At 38.0% G+C, this 17,425-nt stretch overlaps 1 protein-coding gene across 12 annotated transcripts in view; it reads left to right on the top strand.

Annotated features, from left to right (window-relative positions):
- Positions 1–17,425, top strand: part of RIC8B (RIC8 guanine nucleotide exchange factor B) — a 116,312-nt gene that overhangs the window by 26,449 nt on the left and 72,438 nt on the right. Inside the window, exon 1 of one of the 12 annotated variants that reach the window (XM_074402294.1) lies at positions 1,027–6,580. The exons of the other annotated variants lie outside the window; for them this stretch is intronic. The gene's annotated coding sequence lies outside the window, so the exon portion shown is untranslated. Of the gene's footprint in view, positions 1–1,026; positions 6,581–17,425 lie in introns of those variants that run through there. 12 annotated transcript variants of the gene reach the window in all.

Here is a 17,425-nt window from a genome sequence, read left to right as displayed (position 1 = left end):
GTTCTACAGGCTCTACAGGAAGCAAGGCAGCATCTGTTTCTGGGAAAGCCTTAGGAAGCTTTTAGTCATGGCAGAAGGCAAAGCAGGAGTGAAGCACTTAATGTGGCTGAGCAGGAGGAAGAGAGAGAGAAGGGGAGGTGTTACACACTTTTAAACAGCCAGATCTCACGAGAACTCAGGACAGTACCAAGGGGAAAATCTGCCCCCATGACCCAGTCACCTCTCACTTCCCAACATGTACTTCTCATCTCCAGCACCAGGGATTACATTTCAACATGAGATTGGGTGGAGACACAGATCCAAACCATATCACTGCTCAAAAGCCCCATCTCAATATATTAATATTACAACATTGTGGGTTAGAGCTTTCACATATGAATCTGGGGGCATGGGAGACAAACATACAGTCCATATATTAGCTTACCATCAGAGTCTCTGACTATCTTTTATACATGCTTTGGCTATTAGAGCTGAGAACCAGGGATTCAAAGATAGAGAAACTAGTTCAGAGTGAGTAATTGAGTGTTGAGGAGTAGATGGCATTGGAGACAAAGTAAGGAAACTCCAAAGAGATTGTATATAGGCAAGAATTTGATTCACTGAAAAAGGCAAAGAAGCAGAAGGGCTGTTATAGGACCAGGATTTATATCAGCCATAAAGATATGAGGTATATGTTATTGTAACAATGTTCATCTTGCAGCCCTGTTAATGTACTGTATAATCAAACGATAGCTTGTGCCAAGAACTCACTAAACATTAAATGAGATAATATTCTCTCATTTGGTAAATTCTAATTCGAAACAAATGAATATACTTCTATTTGCCAGCGTATTAACTTTAAAGACTAAAATACATTTTCACATGAGCAGTGGAGGATAGTGCTTTCTGAAAAATAGACTTCAGTAGTAAAAGAAGCAGTGTTGGCTGGTACTATGTTTGAAGAGAAATAGAAAGTTTTAATATACTCATTTTTGCCCTTAAAATGGAGGCTTGTAAATGGAAGCTTATAAAACCTTTCTTGTCAAGAAAGGACAGCTGATAGGTTTTATAAGCTTCCATTTACACCTAAGCTTTTTCCTGTTAATGAACTCTTGATATAATGTGTCTTTCTCAGGATTGCTAATTAGCAAAGAAATTTAAACCAAACTTATTTAATAATTGTTTCTCAATACTTTATCTTCAGGGTTTTTTTTTGGCAGATCACCATGATATAGAATATAACATTGATTGTATTACTGAGAAATGTACATGTGCAGGAAAGGAAGTCAGAGGTGAAATTTAGGAAGTGAGATACAGCCTCATTAATAGAGACAGTACCCATTAAGTAAAAAATGAAAATTAAGAAGAAAAAATAAGAAAAAAAAATTTTTAAAAATGAGAGTTACCATTGCCTCCCATATTACAAGTAGGAAAAGCCCCAAAGTATATATAATACTAAGCTTTTACATGAACTCAGTGGCATGAGTATTCATTTTAGAAGATCTCCATTTTAGCTTTTTATAAAGAATTCCAAATTTGACCTCTAGAATCCTCCCAGAACCTTTATTAATAGCACATTTTAAATTTCTGGCAATAAGTCATTAACTATTTAGTTTTTTTGTGAAATACAGTTTTTGAATAGGTTTGTCTTGTGAAACTGACAACATTGTCTCAACTACAATTATAGTAAGCTTATTTTAGAATTTAATACCACCCTTATCTTCTGCATGTACACATGAACCTCTTGTTCCCCCCACACACACACGTGCTATATACAGAGGGCAGAAGTTAAGGACTATCAGATTTAGGTGGCTGACCTTCAGCTCCAGTTAAGAACTAAAATTAGATCCTTGTGGAATATATATCCAGTGATGTTCGTCACAGAATAATGTAGACATAACCTTGGGAGGCCAGGGAAACATCATCCAAGGGAGCTTGCCATAACTACAGAAATTCCTTTGACATCTCATTTTTTATCTTAAAACTCATGTAACTTATGTATTATGATTTATAATACATTCATTTATTTTCATGCAGAAATCCCCTCCCCCAGTAAAGCTTTTAGTAAAATAGTGGTTCAAGAATATGTACCAAAATTATCCTGTGACTTTAAGTGTCCCTGGCACTGGGCCACATCTCCCAGATGAATGTGCATAAAACCTATTTTAAGATTAGGGTCTGTTGCATCACTATAGGAGTACTGGTAGATTCAAGTGAGTACAATTCAAGCATGTGGCTAACACTGTAGTCATAATGGGCAAAAAAGCAGGGAAGGAGGAATCTATTCTATTCTGTTATCTATTCTATTTTATTAAAGAGAAAGTGGCAGACTGTAAGGATAGTTATTTCACTGCCACTGCAATATGAGAACATGTATTTTTTTTTTTTTTTTTTCAAGTAGAACCACGTTTAAGGATTTAGGTCTGTTTATTTAAGGAAAACAAAAATCTGTTCTCAGAAATTCCCTTCACTGGCCTAGTTTAGCCCACAATTGCTTTTAATGTTAGGAACACTCATTTTTGTCTTAGTTCTTGTGTAGCACTAGATACCAGTAGAAAAGAGTAGGACAGAGTCAAATAAGAATTTCAGTCCCCTTTCCCATTGTAGCTTTCTCTGCTACCTTAAGCACATTGTTTAGCCTATCTGGGAGTCGGTTTTCATATTTATAAAATGAGAAGGATGTCCTCTTGACCTGAGTATGTTAATATGTATTATTTTTTGAAAGGATTCTGTGGTCAAAGTAAGGAAATACCAGTTTAAAAAAACTGAGCAGGGCTGGGCACAGTGGCGCAAGCCTGTAATTCCAGCACTTTGGGAGACAAAGATGAGGGGATTGCTTGATAAAGATCTGGAGTTTGAAACCAGCCTGGGAAGCATAGCAAGACCCTGTCTCTAAAAGTAAAAATAGCTGAACATGGTTAATTGCACCTGTGTTCCTAGCTACTGGGGAGGCTGAGGGAGGAGGATCGTTTGAGCCCAGAAGTTCGAGGTTACAGTGAGCTATGATCATACTGTTGTTCTCCAGCCTGGGTAACAGAGTGATGATAGCCTGTCTCAAAAAAAAAAAAAAAAAAAAAAAAAAAAAAAATTAAAAAAGCACGTTTCTTTTCCATAATACATGGGAGAATCTTTGGTAGTTTGATATGCTGTAAAAGTTTCCCAAGCTTATTTGCCTACAAAACCCATTTTTATAGAACCTTTGGTACTGCTAGTGTTCGTTAATGATAAGTGATCATTCCAACTCTTAACATTCTAATTCTAGAAACTGCACACATTTTGATTGGCTGTTTAGCTTGTTTCTGGACTGTAGTTATCCTAGGGTTACTACCAAGTTGAACTCAGTGCTTGTAATGTGTGTGTATCTTGCCCTTTTTTCCAGCTTGTACTGGAAAGTTACTGCATTTTCCTGTTTCTTGTAAATAAACATTAGTCCTTGTCTTTTACAGTTTTCCACTTTCTCTGTTCCCCTTTGTTTCATTATTCAATGATCAACCCATCTTTATTGTAAATTAATCTATTCACCTTTACCTGAGTTTCACCAACTAATAGTGAAGATTTCTGAAACCCTCAGCCCATTAAATCCTTTTGAGAAACACTAATATTGGAGAAAAAACTATGTCACTTCTACATGTGGGCTTATTTCAGTCAGAAAAATGAGCCATCTGTAAAATATTGTTATTGGTTAAGATCTTTAATTGTAGGTCTTGTTCTTAGAAATGTAAATTAGCTCTTACTGTGTGCCATCATTTCATTTAATAAAACAACATTGTAATACAAGGAGTATTCCCATTTTATAGGTGATGAAACTAAAGCTCAGAGAAACCAAATAACTTGTCCAGATCTCACAAATAATAAATAGCAGTCATATCCAATTTATGTTCTCTATTATACCTTGTAGCTTCTTACTGAAGCATTTGATAATACTACATGTGGCGTGTGGGTTGTAGTTATAATAAGTAACATTTATTGATTAATTCAAGGGCAGCACATGCAAATCATCTCATTTAATTCTCCCAACAACCCTATGAAGTAGGTACTTTTTTTATTGTATCGTTCTGTCACTCAGACTGGAGTTCAGTGACGTGATCTCTGCTCACTACAACCTCCACCTTCCAGGCTCAAGCAATTCTCCTGTCCCAGCCCCCTGAGTAGCTGTGATTGTAGGTGCCCACCACCATGCCCAGCTAATTTTTGTATTTTTAGTAGAGACGGGGTTTCACCATGTTGGCCAGGCCGATCTCACCTCAGGTGATCTGCCTGCCTTGGCCTCCCAAAGTGCTGAGATTTCAGGCATGAGCCACCGCAGTCAGCCTGAAGTAGGTACTATTACACCAATTTTACAGGTAAGGAAATAAAGAAATTGGTCAACTTAAAGTCATACAACTAAAGTAAGTGGCAGCTGGGAATCAAATCCAGAGCTTTAATGACGTGTTAAATGTTTGGAAATAAAATTCTGTAGCACACAGTGCTTTGAAGATGTCATACCTAGTTTGTATGTGTGTAAATATTCAACATATTTGACAGCATCTTTGTGTCTGTGGAAGAGAAATATGTTAGACAGATCCTGCCCCTGCCAAAGCTGATAAGAGAGATAAGTCTCCATAAATATAATTAATTCAAGGTCAGAGGCATTAAGTGCTATAAAAGTGCTAGAGATTAAGTATTCTGGATTTAGAGGTAGAAGGGATTACTTCCCTGCTGGGGGACGGTGAAAAATAAAGTATTTGATTTGAAGGGAGGAGGGATTTAGGAAGGTCAGGGGTTGGGAAAACCATTTTGAATACAGGAAGTAATATGAGAAAAGGCACAGAAGTTTGCACAGATATTATAGAGTAGATTGTTGTTCTTCGATCAAGGATATTATGACAGTAAGTAGTTGAATGTGAGTTTTAGAAAGGTGAGTTATGGGGGATCTGGCCCCTTCCTAGTTAATGTGTTTGGATGTGTTTTGTTTCAGGTATCTACTATGGGACAGTTAAAGAGAAATGTCTACCAGGCAGCAACATTTTCTTTTTGCTGCCAACTTTAGAAAGCATGTCACCTATCTCAGAAGTAAAAGATACCACCATCAACCAAGTTATCCAAGTCAGAAATCTGTGAGGTTCCTTGCCTCCTTTTTCTTCTTCATTCTTGACCAATCATTCCACCAATTGTTCAGTCAATTCTGCACCCTTAAAATCTTTCCTCTCCTGGGCGTCATAGTTCCTTCCTGTAATCCCAACATTTTGGGAAGTGAGAGGATCACTTGAGCTCGGGAGGTCAAGCCTGCAGTGAGTCATAATGGCACCACTGCAGTCCAGCCTGGGTAACAGAGTGAGGCACCATCTCAAAAAAAAAAAAAAAAAAAAAAACTGTAATTTTCCCAGTTTCATTACCACTGCCTTAGTTCAGACCTCCATCGTCTCTCACTGGATTACTGCAGCAACCACTTAACTACCCTGCTTCTGGTCCTGCTCCCCTTTTCTTACTCATTTTCCACATTAACATCAGAGTAATATTTCCAAAGTACAAATCTGTCATTTTCCTGCTTAAAACTCTGGAGTAAGCTCCCCATTTCCATTTGGATTAATTCCAGACTCTTCATTCTTTTCCTCATATAAACATAGATGAGTATATTTTCTCTTTAAAAAAGAAACAGCCTTTCTTGACCTTACATTCCCTCTTATTGCCAGCCCATTTCTCTGCTTGTCTTACAACAATGTATCTTGAGAGGGATCTACTTCTCTCTTTTTCACCTCCCAAGTACTCATCGGAAACTGTTGGGGTATTTTTTTTTTCTTTTTCTTTTTTTTTTTTGAGACAGTTTTACTCTTGTTGCCCAGGCTGGAGTGTGGTGGTACAAACTTGGCTCACCACAACGTCAGCTCACCACTACCTGTGCCTCCCAGGTTCAAGTGATTCTCCTACCTCAGCCTCACGAGCACTGAGATTACAGGCATGCACCATCAAGCCTGGCTAATTTTTTGTGTTTTTAGTAGAGACAGGGTTTCTCCATGTAGGCCAGGCTGATCTCAAACTCCCGACCTCAGGTGATCCACTTGCCTCTGCCTCCCAAAGTGCTGGGACTACAGGCGTGAACCACCACGCCTGGCCCTGGAAACTTTTTATCAAGGTCATTTGTGATCCAGCATTGTCAAATCTTTATGCTATTTGATCTTTCATCTGCATTTCAAACAGTTGACCATTTTCTCCATAAAATATTTTCTGTCATCTTGTGATCCAGAATACCACACTCCTAAATTTTCTCTTGCTTGTACCTCTTTACTTCCTTTATCAGTTTTTCGTCCCCACAGCCACTGAATGGTAGCATCTTTCATGGCTTTTAGTTCCCCTTTTCTCTATATATTTTTCTCTAGGCAGTCTTATCCATTTTTGTAACTTAAGAATGCCCTTATTCATATAGAAAGCGTAAATAGCCCTGATGGCTGCTTAGGGCTTCAGCCACATACGTTCAACTTCCTATTTGACATCTGTAGTTATCACAGACTTAATGTGACTTTACCGAAATTTCACCCAAATCTGTTCTTTCCACAGTCATCCCCTTCTCAATAAATGATACTATGTTGACTTAAACCAGAAACTTCCCTCTCCGCAATAAATAGTAAGTCCTGTCAATTTTTCCTTTAAAATACACCAAATCCATTCACTTCTCTCCCTCTCCACTGCTACTATTCTAGTTGAAACTGTGTTTGTTTCAGTCCAACCCATTTTCCACATAGCCATGGTGATTTAAAAAAAAAAAAAAATTTAATTGGAGGCTGGGCGTGGTAGCTCATGCCTGTAATTCCAGCACGTTGGGAGGCCGAGGTGGGTAGATCATGAGGTCAGGAGTTCAAGACCAGCCTGACTAACATGTCAAAACCCCATCTCTACTAAAAATACAAAAATTAGCTGGATGTGGTGGCACATGCCTTTAATCCCAGCTATTCAGGAGGCTGAGGCAGGAGAATCACTTGAACCCAGGAGGCGGAGGTTACAGTGAGCCAAGATCGTGCCATTGCACTCCAGCCTGTGCAACAGAGCAAGACTCTGTCTCAAAACGATTTTAATTGGATTATATCTCTCTTTTGTATAAACTCCTTTAGTGACTTTTCATAGCATTTTAAAAAGTGAAGCCTTACCCTGGCCTGTAAGATGCCACATGATCTGGTCCTTGCTTACTTTCCAGTTTCATCTCATAGCACTCTGCCTCCATCATCACCCACTTTGGTTTTCAGGACCAGGCTTTGTCTATTACTGTTCTTTCTCTCTTCTTTCTTTTCTTTTCCTTTTTTTTTTTTTTTGAGGTGAGGTCTTGCTCTGTTGCCCAGGCTGGAGTACAGTGGCACGATCTTGGCTCACTGCAACTTCTGTCTCCTGGATTTAATTCTCCTACCTCAGCCTCCTGAGTAGCTGGGACTACAAACACATGCTACCACTGTCGGCTAATTTTTTTTTTTTTTTTGAGATGGAGTTTTGCTCTTGTTACCCAGGCTGGAGTGCAGTGGCGCTATCTTGGCTCACTGCAACCTCCGCCTCCTGGGTTCAGGCAATTCTCCTGCCTCAGCCTCCTGAGTAGCTGGGATTACAGGCACACGCCACCATGCCCAGCTAATTTTTTGTGTTTTTAGTAGAGATGGGATTTCACCATGTTGACCAGGATGGTCTCGATCTCTTGACCTCGTGATCCACCCGTCTCGGCCTCCCAAAGTGCTGGGATTACAGGCGTGAGCCACCGCGCCCGGCCAGCTAATTTTTATATTTTTAGTTAAGGTGGTGTTTCACCATGTTGGCCAGGATGTTCTTGATTTCCTGACCTCATGATCTACCTGCCTTGGCCTCCCAAAGTGTTGGGATTACAGGTGTGAGCTGCCACACCTGGCCTACTGTTCTTTCTTCTGTTCTACACATTTAGCAGCTTTTCACTATCAGAAATTGACTTAAATATAACTCTATCTAAAGTTGATATTTTCTCCAGTTATTTTCTATTAAAATATCCTCTTAGTTTCCCTTGTTGTATTTATTTAACATTTTAACACCAGAATTATATCTCTGTTCACCACTGTATGCTCATCACTTAGCACAATGCCCTGAATGTGGTAGCTACTCAGAATATTTGTTAAAGGACTGAATGGAAATTGAACCTGTATCTTTTAGGTGTTATCTTTAATGATAGTTCCTTAGGAGACTTTTTCCTGAATTGGTTTAATTCTCTCTTACAAGATTGGATTAGGTACTTTAGATTTTTATTGCCATAACATTTTATGTTTAAATCAGTGATCATCATGGGAACAGGGTGGATTTTCTCCCCTGGAGACATTTGGCAGTTTCTGGAGACGTTTTTGATTGTCATGACTGCTGGGAGTGTTACTGGCATCTAGTGGGTGGCAGCCAAGGGTACTACCAAATGCCCTACATTGCACAGAACAGACTCCCAAAACAAAGAGTTATCCAGTCCAGGATGTCATTTATGCTGAGGCAGAGAAATTCTTGCTTAGATCTATCAGTGCACTTATCATACTGATCCACATCTTGTTTCCTTATAATCCTCTTCTGCTCTACTTTAAGTTCCTTAGATGTTTACTGTTGTCTCCCCACATTGCCTTGGAAAGGGAAATTAACAGGATATTTTGGTAGAAAATAACTTGGTAAATTCTTGATAGATGGCTGAGTAGATAAGAAAATGAATATAAAAGTGGACATGGCACAACTAGGCCAAGTTGGCATAGCTCCTAATATTAGATACAGAAAGCAGTTTCTTAGTCATTGAAGTAAACTATAATATCTGTCACTCATGGAATGTTGGCACAGTTGAGATTCTGCACGGTACATCATATTTCAAAGTGGTATTATATTTAGGTTAAAGCTAAGTTGTTCTAATACAGGGACCTCAAGATAGAAGTGGTTTATGGAATACGGGTGTTTATTACCTTTTCAAGAAATAGTTCCGAGATAATCATTTAGGCAGTGAATGGCTTTGCTTTATGAATTTATTCAGGGGCCTGGTTTCTCTTCAAGTTGTCAAGTCATGCTTCACTATCTGAGCATTGTTTTAACCTAGACCGGGCAGCCACTTCTAGGTTTTAGGCTATAGAAAGGGAGAGGACAGTGGAGAAGTCCTATCTACTGTCTTAAAGAACCAGACCTGGAAATGGTATAGATCATGTCTATATAGTTTCATTTTACTAGCAAGGGCTCCATCATATAGCAATGAAGAATAACTGGGGGATGTGGTGTAGCTAGGTAGCCATGGGCCCTGCCACAGTTCTGTTACTGCATGAGAAAAGGACGGTGGATTTTGGTGGACAACTATCAGTTTCCCTCACAGTGCTTAACAAACTGTTAGATAAGCCTATAGTCAGCCTTCTGTATCCATAGATTCAACCAAAAGAGATAAAAAATATTTAGGGGACGCTGGACACTGTAGCTCACACCTATAATCCCAGCACTTTGGGAGGCTGAGGCAGGCAGAACACCTAAGGTCAGGAGTTCAAGACCAGCCTGACCAACATTGTGAAACCCTGTCTCTGCTAAAAATATGTCAGCCAGGTATGGTGGCATGTGCCTGTAATCCCTTCTACTTGGGAAGTTGAGGCAGGAGAATCGCTTGAACCTGGGAGGCAGAGGTTGCAGTGAGCCAAGATTGTGCAACTACACTCCAGCCTGGGCAACAGAGCAAGACTCTGTTTCAAAAAAAAAAAAAAAAAAAAAAGAGGGTAAAAACCCCAAAAACAATAACAGTAAAAAATACAAATAAAAAATATGTATAACAGCTATTTACATAACATTTATATTGTATTATATTGTATTAGGTATTATAAGTAGTCTAGAGGTGATTTAAAGTATATGGGAGGTTGTGCAAAGGTTATATGCAAATACTATACCATTTCATATTAGGGACTTGAGCATCTATGAATTTCAGTATCCGTGGGGGTCCTGAAACTAGCCTTCTGAGGACAATGAGGGATGACTGTATTTATGAAGCTATGTATTATTTATTAACTACCCTGGAAGTGTTGTCTAGAACAGTGCTTCTCAAATTATTTGTGATGAAGGATCAAGGTATTTTATTGTTTGTTTTTCCTTAGTTTGCAATAGGCTACTACTTTTATAAAATGCAATAAAAATTAATCACTAAAAGTAATCATCAAATTACTATGAATGTTTCTAAATTCATACTCTCTTTTATGCCTGTCTCACCTTATGTACCTGTCTCAACATGACCTAGCAACAAGGAGTTGTTGAACTGGCACTAATCAATAGACAACTCTTCTAAGTAGCACTTCCCTCCAAAGGGTTTTCTAAAAACCTATTCTGCATTACCAGAGTGTAGTAGACTAACTGTGGTATCAATCTTTTAAGCAAAGACATTTTCCTTATGCATAAAACTTGACTTTTTAAAAATAGTTTTAGAAGTCACCTGTTAAGATAGAATATAAATCTTGATCAATCATTTGAATGCTCACATATGCTTCATAGCCTGTTTGTTTCATAGCTAAAGCCAAAGATGATCCTAGTTTTATAGATTCAGAGTGAAAAAAAAAAAAGCCTACTATTCTGGAGCTCAAAGAAAGTTGCCTTAGATGGCATTCAGTTTTAATACGTGGTATGGAGAGGGGGGAAAGGCCTAATAAAGTGACATGCTTAAAATCACTGTAAATTAGAAACAGCTGTGGTATGATCATTGATTTACAGTGGAAATTACATTGGAATCAGATGATCTGGATTGAGTCCTGACTTCGTATTTTTTAACTAAGTGGCTCCAGGCCATCATTTGACATTTTAAGAATTGTGTAGTGGGGTCAGGCGTGGTGGCTCATGCCTGTAATCCCAGCACTTTGGGAGGCCAAAGTGGGAGGATCATCTGAGGTCAGGAGTTGGAGACCAGCCTGGTCAACATGGCAAAACCCTATGTTTACTAAAAATACAAAAATTAGCCGGGCATGGTGGCATGCGCCTGTAATCCCAGCTACTCGGGAGCCTGAGGCAGGAGAATTGCCTGAATCCAGGAGGTGGACGTTGCCATGACCAATATTGCATCACTGCATTTCTGCCCAGAAGACAGAGCAAGAAAAAAAAAATGAATTGTGTAATAAGTGTTCAGTAAGCATTTCTTTCTTTTCCTTCCTTCCTTTTTTCATTTCTTTCTTTTTTTTTCTTCTCACTCTGTCACCCAGGCTGGAGTGCAGTGGCGCAATCTCAGCTCACTGCCATTTCTGCCTCCCAGGTTCAAGTAGTTCTCCTGTCTTAGCCTCCCTAATGGCTGGGACTACAGGTGCACACCACCACACCTGGCTAATGTTTTGTATTTTTAGTAGAGACAGGATTTCAACGTATTGGTCAGGCTTGTCTCAAATTCCTGACCTCAGGTGATCCACCCACCTAACCTCCCAAAGTGCTAGGATTACAGGCGTGAGCCACCACGCTTGGCTCTCAGTGAAGTATTTCTTAGATTGAGAAACGTAAAAGTTTTTGTAAACTGTTAAGCACATAAGCAAAAAATATTACAGGTTACACATCCCAAATCCCCAAACCTGAATCTCCAGAATTCAAAACTGAAAAAAAAATTATGGATACTTTTTAATTCTGCATATTTATGAGGTACATGTGATATTTTGACACAAGTGTATTCAGTGCGTAATGATCAAATCAGGGTAACTGGGGTATCCATCCTTTCAAACATTTAACATTTCTTTTGTGTTAGGAACATTCCAGTTCTGTTCTTCTAGTTTTTTGAAATATTATTGGTAAATGTAATTGACCTGCTGTGCTACTGAACACTAGATCTTATTCCTTCTATCTAATGGTATTTTTGTACTCTTTAATCAACCCCTCCATATCCACCCCCTAGCCACCTCTACTACCTTTCCCAGCTAGTGGCCATCGTTCTACTATCTCCATTCGATCAACTTTTTTTTTAACTTCCATATATGAGTGAGAACATGCGATATCTGTCTTTCTGTGCCTAGTTTATTTCACTTAACATAATGTCCTCCAGTTCCATCCATGTTGTTGCAAATGACAGGACAAAATTTGGAACTTTTTGAGTGATGACATGATAGTCAAAGGAAATGTTCATTACAGGATTTTAGATTTGTGATGCTCAACCAAGTAAGTATAATACAAATATTTCAAAACCCCAAGAAATGGGAAACACTTCTGTTTCTAAGCAGTTTGATTAAGGGCTACTTAACATGTGCTATAATTATTAAAATTGTGAAGCCATCCCTTTTAATGGTAAACCCATTGTTCTTTCTGGACTCTACTATATTTCATGCTAGAGAGTCGTTGAGAACAGGAGTCATATTTAATACTGCATCCATTTAAAATTATGTTTTACAAGGACTGTGGCGATATGAAAAATACTTATTTATGTTAAATTTAAAAGTTAGGAAACAAAATTGTGTGCACATGATGATCATAACTGTGTTTTAAAATAATCATGTTAGTGAAAATCAAGTAAATTGAGGATCAAGCCTTCTGTCTACTGTATATAAAATATACCAGTTTATATAATTATGATTTTTTCCCTAGTTTTTTAAACAGTTTTATTCTGTATTTTATAGAGCATATATATATAGGTAATTTAAACTCTTCAGAAAAAAAAACTTTGCATGAAGGTACATACCTTCTGCTACTTCTGTGAAAAGACTTTTACCCAGGGGAGTAAACCACCCTACCAGTACAATCACAAGAATAGCGCCTACTACTTTCTTTCCTTCTTAGAAAGGAGAAGACATTATTAATAGACCTCTACTAATGCTTGAGATTTAAGGAACTTCTTAATTTATTTTGAGTTGGAGGGAGGATGCTTATTATGTTCTAGTTGCTTAGTTGCTCTCTTACGAGCAACTAAGATTATGAAGAAATAAAACATAGTAGTAACTATTAGAGTGCTTATTATGCCCCAGGGTCTATTTAATAACATCCCTGTGAGGTATGGATGTTACTCTCATTTTTTAAAAAATTAGAAACTGAAGCCAGGCATGGCGGCTCATGCCTGTAATCCCAGCACTTTGAGAGGCTGAGGCAGGCAGATCACAAGGTCAGGGGTTCAAGACCAGCCTGACCAACATGGCGAAATCCTGACTCCACTTAAAAATACAAAAAGTGGCTGGGCATGGTGGCACGCACCTGTAATCCCAGCTACTTGGGAGGCTGAGGCAGGAGAATGGCTTGAACCTGGGAAGTGGAGGTTGCGGTGAGCCAAGAGCGAGCCATTGCACTCCAGCCTGGGCAACAGGGTGAGACTCTGTCTCAAAAAAAAGAAAGACTCAGAAGTGTCTAAATCATACAGTTAGTTAAAAAAAAAAAAAAAAAAAAAAGTCACACAGTGGCAAAGAAGGTATTAAATTCAGGTCAATGATTCAAAAGCCACTACAATACATTTTCTTCTCTTGTAAAAAAGATGTCCTTTTCACCTTCAGAGAGCTTTTAGTAGTGGAGGCAAACTCATAAAAAGAAAACTAACAGGACGGATCTGCTAAGCACCAAATGACTGCTACAAATTTGTGGTTTAGGTATCCTTTAGAAAGGAAGAATGTTGAGGGCTAAAGTGGTTAGAGAGAATTTTATGTTGAAAATGGATTTTAAGCTTAGCCTTCAAAAAAACTTAAATAGAAAAGGAAAAGGACTGACGTATAAAGGGAGGCAGTAAGAAAGCAAAAAGCTAATGTGAGATAATTTCGAAAGGAATATAGCTAAAGAGGAAAATTTGATAAAAATAGTGTGAAAGAAGACTCAGAGCAGGTTAGTAGATCTTAAGTGCCAAACTGAGGACTTTGACAATTTACCTTATAATAATGTGTAATCGATAACCTGTTCTGAACATTTATCACTTGCCAGGCACTGCCCTAAGTGTTGTACATGCATGATCTCATTTAATTCTTGCAGTAAATGAGGTCCAGAGACCAAGTAACTTACCAAGGTCACAATTGTTAAGTAGAAGAGCCAAGATTTGGATGCAAACAATTTAAATTCAGAACTTCTGCTCTTAATTACCACACTGATTTGGTTTTAGAGTCCATGGTAGGTTGAACAAATTTCAAGCCCAGGGTCGCTGACCTTAAACAAGTAATGTGCCTCACGCTCTAGCAGTTTTTAACATTTAAGTTAAGAAAGGTAATGTGACTAGACAATGACATCTGATTCCTGTCCCTGCCACCCTTCTGCATCTTTAGCACACGACACTGAAGGAGAAGTCAAGGTGTTATGCTAATGGCGTTCAAGTCTTCCTGCTTTTCTGTGTTCACCTGGTCAGGTATTCTAGTTAACCCTTGACCCTAACATCCAAATTATGTCAGTCCATTGTTAATCATAGTTCAGTGGTTCTTACATTGTGGATTCTGACCAGCAGTAGCACCTACTAGGAATTTGTTAAAAGTCCCGTTTCTGGATCCTCATCCTAGACCTACTGAATTAGAAACTCTAGGGATGAGGTGCAACAGTCTGTTTTTTAATAGTCCTTTAGGTAATTATGAGACATGTTGAAGTTTGAGAACCACTGTTAGAGTCTACTCTAGGGTTTCAGTTGAGGAGCAAACTGCTAAAAAGTTCTTGGCAATCCCTGATGAATGGATGTGGTGGCAGGGCATACCACGCTGAAGGAACAGTGGAGGAAAGACTCAGGATGTATCATGGTTGGGACTGGGAGTCAGTTGGGAACACCTGAAGAAGAAACTGTGTGTTTGCATTGTGTGTATCAGACAACAGTAGGAAAGGACACTGGACACATTTCAGCAGCACTCTGTGGGCAGCAGGGAGCTATGAAAGGTGTTTGAGGAGAGCAGAGCATGTTTTAGGTAGAGTAAATAATTACAGCACAGAAAAGTTCTGATAGAGCAAAATAAAGGGGAGATACAAGAGCACCGTTGAAACAAAGAAACAGCATACAAACTCAACAGGTAGAGGAGCTGTAAAGAATGCTGCCTTTTCAACCACTTTTATTAATTTGTTCCTGATAATCTTTAAATTGAAATTATTGTATTGGGTAAAGCATTGATATGTTGATTAAATATCACTTTTATTATATTTCACGTGTTTTGGTTCTAAAAATTGTAATTTTAAAAAGGAGTCATTGTCCAAAATGTGGTATTACTTTTTAAGAGATATAGCAAAAAGCTACAGAACAGGCATAGTATGAGGTAGGTCTGTAGTGAGAAATGGTATGTTCAAGAACAACTATAATTAAAAACTGTGCAAAAAGATCTTGTCTTCGCTTGCTGGATGATCTTCTACAAGCTTTTAGATGAAGCAGTTTTTAACTGTAAATTTTTTAGGTACCTTTAATTTCTTTGATGTCCTAGAGTTTCTCAGTCCATTTGGTTTATGTATAGGCCTGGCTATTCCAATTTGTCTTCATGCTCTGCTCTTTTTCTTTCTTAAGTCTGAAGTTATTAGGAAGAAAGGTGCCATACTGCCCACACGTTTTTAAAAATTTTATTGTTGTTGTTTTTGGTTTAGAATGGAAGGAAGATATTTGTGTGCTATTAGATATGTAGAACTCCAAATTCACATATATAATATTTTATAATACCTTATTACATGTTTCACAACTTAAGGAGGAAGGTAGATATTTCCTTCTTGAATAAAATTGTATGGAAACAAAGGTGACCTGACTCCACCCCCAGGAATATATCACATATGAATTTCTTTGTCTTGAATGTGAAAGATCTAAATATGGTGAAAATTTTCCCTGTTCTGTATACTTTTAATAATGGGCACAGTATACTTTCCCCTATCCCCAAACTTCGTTCAGAAAAAAAAGTGCTTTAACAATAATATTAAAACATTAAAAGAAAGTCCTTTCTAATTACCAGGTATGGTAGGGCTAGAATTGACACTGTTAGGAAAATTTTTTTGGCTTGTCAGGTAAAGTTCCTTTCTACATCTATTTAGAGAACGTAATACAATCGTCTGTGTTGAACACGTACAAACTTTTCTGTCATCATTCCTTAATACAATAATCATTTACATAGCATTTATATTGTATTAGATGTAATAATCTAGTGATAACTTAGAGTATACAGGATGATGTGCCTAGGTGGTTATATGCAAATACTGTACCATTTTATATGAGACTTGAACATCTGTGGATTTTATTATCTGCAGGAGTTTTGGAATCAATTCCCCACAGATACCAAGGGATGACTATATTTAAAATAGGCATTTCTGTAGCTGATGACTATGTGCACCGTAAGAAGGTGCACATAGCCAGAGTTTCCTGAGAAGATCGTTATGTCTGACCCCACAGGCAGCCTCTTTTTATTAAAGAGTTAAGTCTGATGATAGATTAATAGAAACTTTGTAAAATCTTATATTGGTAATAGTAGTTGTTGTTTTTATAAGGTGTAAGGGAATACAGAAATGTTCAGTGATGGAGTGGTTATACCTGCTTGCCTCACATATAAGGATAAGCTTGAGAGACCCAGGCCTGCAGTTTGTGGAGAAGAAAGCTGACATTGAATTTTGTGGGAATGGTCAGTGATTCTTAAATTTGGCAATGGTATAACAAATTCCTTTTCAGGAAATATAAGATATTTGGGTTCATTCTAGAATTGTTTTTGAGATACTGGTAGCAAGATTTGAAACCAGAACTGCTGCATATATTTGTATGATCTGTGCCCTACAGTGAGATAACAAAATAAAGCTAAAATTCTGTCCACAATCTGAGCGTCCCAAGCCGTGTGTGCTTTTTAATAATTTACCCACCCAGTGGGAACTCTTTTTTGCAGTTTGTCTGTCAGGAGGGGTCACCTTTTTGCAATTGGCTCAAGGCATCATATATGCTAATTAAAATCTATTTGGAATCTAACACCTAGAATAATTTTTAATCAGTTTGTCAGCAAAAGTTCTCTGGAGTTATTGGATGATTAAATATTATTAGATCTTAGCTAAAGGGGCTTCTGGGGGTTTCTGAAACATGGGACTACTGCTAAAGAACTGCAAATTCAGAAGCAATAGCAGAACTAAAACTCAACAGAAATGCATACTTCTTAAAGTCTTTTTGCAGGAGCCTGTACTGTGGACAAATATGAGCCAATTCTTTAGGCGTTAATCTTTATTTCTGGGAAGGGAACAGCTGTGATTCAAACTGATTGCCTTCCATCCTGATACTATGTTTAGTCTGATGTTAAAAAGTCAACTGAAAACAAAACTTACATGACATTTGAAACTAGTCAGTTTAAAATAGAATATTGATTTTATAGAAAGAATATTAGGCTGGACGCTAGGAAACTCATACTCTAGCTCTTACTCTGCCATGAATTCACTGTGTCCCAGTGCAAGTAACTTAACCTCTCTGGCCCTCAGTTTCCATCTGTAAAGTGAAAGAAGTTCACCAAATATAAGATCTCTTTCAGTCACCTTATATTTTAGTTTCTAACATTCTGTGATTTAAAAAATAATAAAAAACCTTTTCTATACAGATCTTTAACTGTTGTTAAATACATTGGTAGAGAAGCATTCT

This window comes from Saimiri boliviensis, chromosome 7 (assembly GCF_048565385.1).
Source record: "Saimiri boliviensis isolate mSaiBol1 chromosome 7, mSaiBol1.pri, whole genome shotgun sequence".
Lineage (NCBI taxonomy): Eukaryota > Metazoa > Chordata > Mammalia > Primates > Cebidae > Saimiri > Saimiri boliviensis.
The sequence above is the reverse complement of the archived record's forward strand: the minus strand, read 5'-3'. Positions and strand labels throughout refer to the sequence as shown.